Here is a 7,319-nt window from a genome sequence, read left to right on the forward strand (position 1 = left end):
TACAAAGACACAACAGTTCAATAAACAAGAATTACATACTTTGCTCTGCCAATGAAAAGGATTGGAAACGAAGCCACTACAAAATCAAGTCAAGTGTGTCTCTTATAACACTCTTTCGAATTAATCAATTCTATTGAACAAATCGAGTGAATTATTATTTTGTTGTACTCACTTTCTGCAGATTCTATAGGCGGTGTAATGATTTGTCCCTCTTTCATGGTTTGTTACCAACCATATGTTTTTTGTTGTTGTTGTTTATTTTATTAAATAGTGGTTTACTGAAAAGATGTCTATGTCAGATTTTTATATAAAAAATCCGGGTCGTTTCTGCAATTGTTTCTGTATGATGCTTTATTAACAAAGTTCAGGAGTAACACATTCAAATTACTTAGCCCCTTTCGCATTATCCGTGTATTTGATTCCGGCAAATACACGGATAATGCAACCCGGCATTTGTTCCCGGGCTGCAATATTTGGTCCATTCACACTGCCAGCGAAATACCGAAAACCCGTAACAGTCCCGGATCGAGTTGATTCGTGAGATACAAATGTGACGTATAACGGCGAGCGATCTCAGCTTCAGCGCGGATAGTAAGGAGCTCCGTGGTCTCGACTTGTGTCCAGTTTGCACACATTTCTGCTTGTTTAATTTTAATTTCTTTTGTATACGAACACTCTCTGCGTTTAAAACACCGACTAGCTCTTCTGGCACTGCAGGGTTGTATTATTGAAAAAACAAGCTCTAGGAGTTGCACGATAACTACGTACACGTTGCGGCATTAGTTTCGGCTTTTGTTCACACAGCGCTCGTCCCGGATCGAACCCCGCAATGTTACTAGGTCCCCAACCCGGGTTCAATTCGGTAAGCAATTCCGGGACGTGGTTGCTTTCACACAGAAGGCGACCCGGCAATGTTCAGGGAATATTGCGGGTCCGACGTGCAGTGTGAAAGGGGCTTCTTTAGCATGTACTACATAGCCGACTCATCTATGTTCCTCAACAGTTTTTTGCATCCCTCCACCACACCGACTCTTTCTCAACTGGATATTTCCTAGCCAGGGATACAGGGGTGTACTCTGGGTTGCTAGCCAAATTCCGAGCTTGGAGCCCTCCCCTTGGACAACATGCCAAATACACATACTCTTTACTTTATCTGATTATTTGTAAGTGTGAACTTGTGCAGTTTATGGTGCTGTTGTAATTAAGGGGAATTATTTGAAGCGCTTACACTTCATTCAAAATGTGTTAGCAAAATATTACGTTTAGAATTATTGTGCTATCTGCACCGTATACAACACCAGCACTCATTCATTGAATTCTTGTTAAACTTAAACTCGCTTGCTGTCAGGATAATCCTTGGAAATACTTTTGTGAATTTATAACATTTATAGGGACATATACAACTGTAAGATGTAAGTTGTGCATTGAGGAAAATGCATCTACAATGCATTAAGCAACACAGTCTCACCCCTACTCGTCAAATGTTGCCGAACGGTCAAGGGACCCTGACGTCAGCTGTTGACGCACAGGGTACCCCTAAATCGGCATTTTTCGACGTACTGGGTAATCCACTGATTTCAATGAGAAACCTAGGACGTCATAAACAGACGTGTTGGGCATGTGCATGTTATCGTCATGATGGAATTTTTTGGTTTATAATTTTTCCATTATGACATGTTGGAGTGTGATTCTCAATTTAATCAGCCAGCACAATTGTATTTACATTTATTTACGCTATGATACACGTTTGAAACAGTAGTCAAACCCCACCCCGCCCTATACCCATTTGCGTATTATATGATATAAAACACAGGCTGTAACAGACAACAGGCACACTTTATTGAAAAAGTCCAACTATTCCGAGGCCAAACGATTGAATTGTGCGAAGAAAAGACCCAAAAGCAATCACCGTCTCTATCCGCGGCGCGCGGCGCGCGGCCCGCGCCCGTGCGTCACACTGAAGACGCCACAGGTAGACCCCTCGGCGTCACGCGATGGACGAACTGGGAACCCAATTGCTTTCAGTGGGAAACCTTTGGCGTCAACATTAGACGGCAATTCTATCGGTATGAAATCGCGCTGAAGAAGTCTCATTCAGAACACATCGCGATGTTTGGCATCAGATCACGTGTGCCACATGTTGGTGAGTAGTCATATTATGTCCTAATATTTGATATAACGTATTTTCTGCTTGTCGTTATCGATCATGTTCAGTCACTGCATTGTATCTGTCATCATCTCCACTGAGGCTTTGCATTTCTTTGCTTTCTAAATAAACACACCTTGCTAATAGGGTAATTTAACACTGTCACGTGACGTGCTATAGACCTTTAAACAGTTGTTAATATTTAATAATAATTACTAGTGTAGTTCCAACGTGGCATTTGTAGTAGAAGCACAATAATAAAAAAAACAACAACACTTGCCACGCGTTTACCACAGTATTGGTAGTTTTAATGTGATATTTGTTGTAAATAAACAGTAGCCACAACAATTACCATGCTTTAAATGCATTTTAATGTAAAATCCAAATATTGTTATTTAAATAGTATACTTTATAATGCTATATATTATATATTATGACTTTTTTCTCTCTTTCTTTCTTTTTTTTTTACCTGAAAAGACCAAAAGGGCCTCTCGGACTCAGTCAACCCATTCTTGTTTGTGGAGAAGTAACAGAGAAAACCGAAAGCTGCAACAGCAAATATTTGTAATGGTATGTATGAGTTGGTTTGAACCCTTTATCAAACATTTTATTTAGCATTTGTTGTTACTTATTCTTACAAATCCTATAGCTCAATCAGTAAGAACATATTCCCAAAGTCTTAATAATTCACAAGATTTAACAAGTTGTCAAATTCGTATGATTCTCGTACATATAGCTCTGAAAAAAATTAAGAGACCACTTAACATGGATTTCTAAATGTTAAGTGGTCTCTTAATTTTTTTTTCCAGAGCTGTATTTGTATATGAAGAGTTCAGATGCAAAAGCCTCAAAAAGCCACTTCGGTCACATGACATCAGATATTCAATAATTTTTTCTTAATCAGATCAGTTGCACTGTTTATAACGTCCCGTTTGCATGTAAATAATTTATGTGATCACAAAATCAAGTGAGTTATCTACATTTTCAAACAAATTCATATGATATAGCTTGCTATTATATACTTTTAATAATGGGAATGCACACATATCTGTGAACTTACTACATAAATGTATTTAACATTTAATTATGCAACGTTTTTTTACAGCAAGAAACAGTTATGTATGAACTCACAACTTGCATGCAATGTAATACAATTTCCTCTTTCTTTCTGTCTTGCAGGATTACTTGCAGATTACTTTTATTTATTTATTTTTGTTTAAAAGATCTCTACAATATCAAACTCAACAGCTCTTTTAAGAGTCAACCCTCACAAGAGCTTCTAGTGATTCTCAGCGAATCTTGCCGTAATCAGCCCTTCACAGGTAAAGTTGAATATTATCAGTATCAGTATATATACTAAAGTATATACAGTTTTAATATATATACTAATCAAATGCTCACCTTAATCTTATGATAAATTAACTTTATTGTAACTGTCTTAATTTATATGTTTTAAAAACAATAGTATTTGCTTCACAGAGTAAGTGAGACTTTCTTGTTTTACAGAAGAGAAGAAAGACCAGACCTTATATCGAAGCAAGCTAAGAAAATAAGTCATTTGTTTAGGGTGAGGAAGGAAGATGGACATCTTGTGCCCGAAGAAGACAGAAAAGTGCGCAAGTCCATTGGTATGTCTTGTATTGAAGCAATGCTGTAATATGTAGTACAAAATTTGATGTTGATCTCTCAAAGGACTATTCATTTCAACAGTGATCATTCTTTCTACTCTGATAAAATACGTACCATTATTCATGTCTAAATCTTTTAATAACTCCTAAAATAAGCAAATGAGGTTCTGTATCTTGGATTTATTTAAAATGGTAAATATTTGTTTTCCCTTTTTGATACAATTATTATTACACTTTTGGCCTTCACTTAAAAACTGCACCGTCTGTTTGTCTTAGATAAAAGCAGACAAGTGTGGGAAAAAGCATTTAGTTGTTATAAACTCCATGTATTTCTCCATTGTTTTGTAGACCATGGATGGTTCTGGGTAGCTTTAGAAGATAATGAGTTGGGACATATTAGGAATCAAATAGTAAATGTTCTTTGAATTATGTGTAATATCTGGTTAGTTCTTTGGCTTGAAACAAGGCCTTATACTCCACAGACTAAACACATTGCATTTGTGTTTTAAGATGGATAGCAAGAGAAGGCACAAATTCTACAGGAAAAAGATGTGCTGCCAAGGAGGAATACAAGAGGCAAAAACTCTGAGAACTATACATGGCCATGGGTGCTTCATAAGCATGGTAAGTCTGGTGCCTGGGTACCTATTTCTTAATTCTGTCCATGAAAGTTGTATTGCAGTATTTTAACAATTTTATATTGTAAAGGCTATCACAAGTGATGCTCTTGAAACAAGTAACTAAAGAAATCTAGCATCACTGACAAAGGCTCAGAAGAGACCATGCCTTTCTAAAAGATCTTTTAAAAGATCTACTGTTTAAAAGGTTGCTGTTGATATGGGTAAATTAGTTTTTGTTCAGTACTTGGCTAATATTATGGGCTGCAATATTATACATAATGCTTCAATGTGTATATTATTTTATGTACTGACTGCTGCTTTGTAAATTTAAATCAGGAATTGGCATTTCTGCCCATTTTGAGGTGGAGAGTTTACTGAAGAACATAGGTTAACCTGACTGTACATTAAACTTAATATGAATTGTGTTTGTTGTTTTACTTTTAGACCAGGACTGGAGAACGCCGGATTATACGACTTCTTCCTCTGGTTGAGAAAAGGCTACACAACATCAGTGATCACATCATCTGTACATTGATTATACTGTAGGGTACAAGTGGGCGAACTGTTTAGAAGAAGAAGAACATGAACATGATAGAGGGAAGAGACAGAAACCAGTCTAGTTGTAATAATGAATCATTATTTTCCAACACTATATCAAATCTGTTTTCTGTATCATAGTTGACTGGATGGGATTATGTGGCACTCATTTGTGTGGCTTCAGCAGCTGTGAATGGATTAATATGATGTTAATGTGTTTTTTAAAACCCATTTTTATTTATCTTGAATCTTTTTTTACTTTATTCTACTTTATCAACTGTATACTGTATCCTCCAATAAAGTGTTGAGTGATAAAGTATGGTGAGTATTGTGTATGGTGTTTGGTACAGTAAATACACATTCAACCAGTTTATTTAGGTTATCTAATTAATTACCAAGAATATTTTACTTGAGAAGTAAACATTTTTTATCTGGTTATATTATATTTGGTACAATGCTCCAAAAAGTTGTATATACTTGCATGCTGTGACAAGTATGTCAGTTTTCAGTGAAATAAAGGGAAAGATTACAAACACTTCAAGCTTAACTGAAGATGATCCATGTTGATCATTCTGGTACATCTACTACTGCAATAAGAATTAAAGCATGCACATTTTCGATGCCAGGTACGTGAAGAGGGTGTAGATGAAATTGTGACAATGTCTCTTGTTATTTTACTTAATGGTGCATTGTCCTATATTTAATAGTAATAATGAAGTGTAAATAATATAAATTGTTTTTGTTTACTCTGGAAAATGGATAATGGCAAGTTGTTGCAGGTTCATCCATTATATTTATTAGTGTTTATCCATAAAAGAAAAGAAAACTTAATAAATATTATTTTAAAACATTTCTTTCAAATATTTCTGTATTTCATCAGATGGTCTTACAATATCAAAACCTATACACAAGCATGACGTTAGAATAGAAAAGACAAAATACTCTGATATTTAAATGTGACTCAAAGTTTGTTGTCCGTGATGAGGAGAATATATCTGTGTATGTTGTACTGCCCTTACACCTCCAGGGACCCAGTAGTGGCCCCTGGAAGAGCAAAAAAAAGCATATTTCAAATGGCTTTAACTCAAAGTCTGGTTAGCGTATCACAGAGAAAATTGGCAGGACAACTGGATATGCAATGTTTACTAAATAATGTTGGCCACAGTTTTCAGACATATATGGAAAGCTGCCATAAAGGTTTATTTAAAAGTGCTCACAGTAAAATATACAATTTCAGCTTGGCCCTCATATATGTCATAAAGGTTTACACAATGAACATATTTTAATATCCAGTTGTCCATTAAATATGTAATTTACTTAACATTTATTGTTTCATTATGAAACCTTTTAAACTACATTACCCATATATCTGTCATTGTATCAATGCAATGGGAAACATGGCGCTGTAGTTCATAGAAGTGTGCTGAAATGCTTAGGGTTAGGGTTGGGTTCTCAGTAAAGGAGTCATTTCTCACAACATAGCGACACTTTATAGTTAGCTTAACGTATAACTGACGTAATAATAACACCAAAACATACTTAGTAACATGAAACGCCGTTTTATATGGTTAAAACAGATAGTCCAATCACAGCGCGTTCTGCGATAAAGTCACAGCCAATGACAACCCAGCTGAACAGAGGCGTCACACTTCCTTGTCCATTTATGGTAAATTATATCACATCTCATCCGGTTCAACTGAAGGGGTAGATTCCTTAAATATTTAATATTTAGGCTGCTAAATATTTATTTATTCTAATTAAATAATAAAACTCACATTTTAAAACGAAAGTCTTCTTTGTGTGGTTAAACTGATGCATAATAAATATATTTGAAAGAGAAACCTTTTTCTATGCAATGGTCTACAAGCATAAACTTCTTTAAGCCATCCTTTACAATCTGACCTCTTGGAATTAAAACAAATATAACAAAAGCACAATGAATGCACACAATTTTGTAAGCATATTCCAATATTTAATGTCAAACAGTTTAAATACAAATGTAGTGCCCATATATATATATATATATGCAAAAAAATAACATTTTACATTCTAAACTTTAATACTATATATTTGCAATTATTGTTCACTTTTATTGTAACTAAATTAAATGCCAATTAAAATAGTTGATGATTATTGTAAATGTTAACCATTTTCAGTAAGAAAATACTTCTATAAAGTACATTCATGTTACAGTTACATTAACAAGGTAGTGATATAATGATAGTGAAATAATGATAGAGGTAGTTATGGTGGACATGTACTTTAGTGACCATTGTAATAAAAGTTTTAATGAATAATTATTGATTTCAAAAGGTATTAACTCTTACTATCTTCATTTGTTCAAACAAACAACAAATGCAGAAATATACATTGGACTATGGCATCATG

General features: G+C 34.8%; 1 long non-coding RNA gene across 1 annotated transcript; it reads left to right on the top strand.

Moving 5' to 3' along the window:
* Positions 1-1,826: 1,826 nt before the first annotated feature.
* LOC137084354 (uncharacterized) lies at positions 1,827-5,110 on the top strand. The gene is made up of 6 exons (XR_010906745.1): positions 1,827-2,143; positions 2,624-2,716; positions 3,326-3,468; positions 3,653-3,774; positions 4,285-4,398; positions 4,839-5,110. It is a non-coding gene; the product is annotated as an uncharacterized lncRNA (long non-coding RNA).
* The last annotated feature ends 2,209 nt before the right edge of the window (positions 5,111-7,319 follow it).

The sequence above is a fragment of the Pseudorasbora parva genome, chromosome 1 (genome assembly GCF_024679245.1).
Source record: "Pseudorasbora parva isolate DD20220531a chromosome 1, ASM2467924v1, whole genome shotgun sequence".
In the NCBI taxonomy this organism is placed as follows: domain Eukaryota; kingdom Metazoa; phylum Chordata; class Actinopteri; order Cypriniformes; family Gobionidae; genus Pseudorasbora; species Pseudorasbora parva.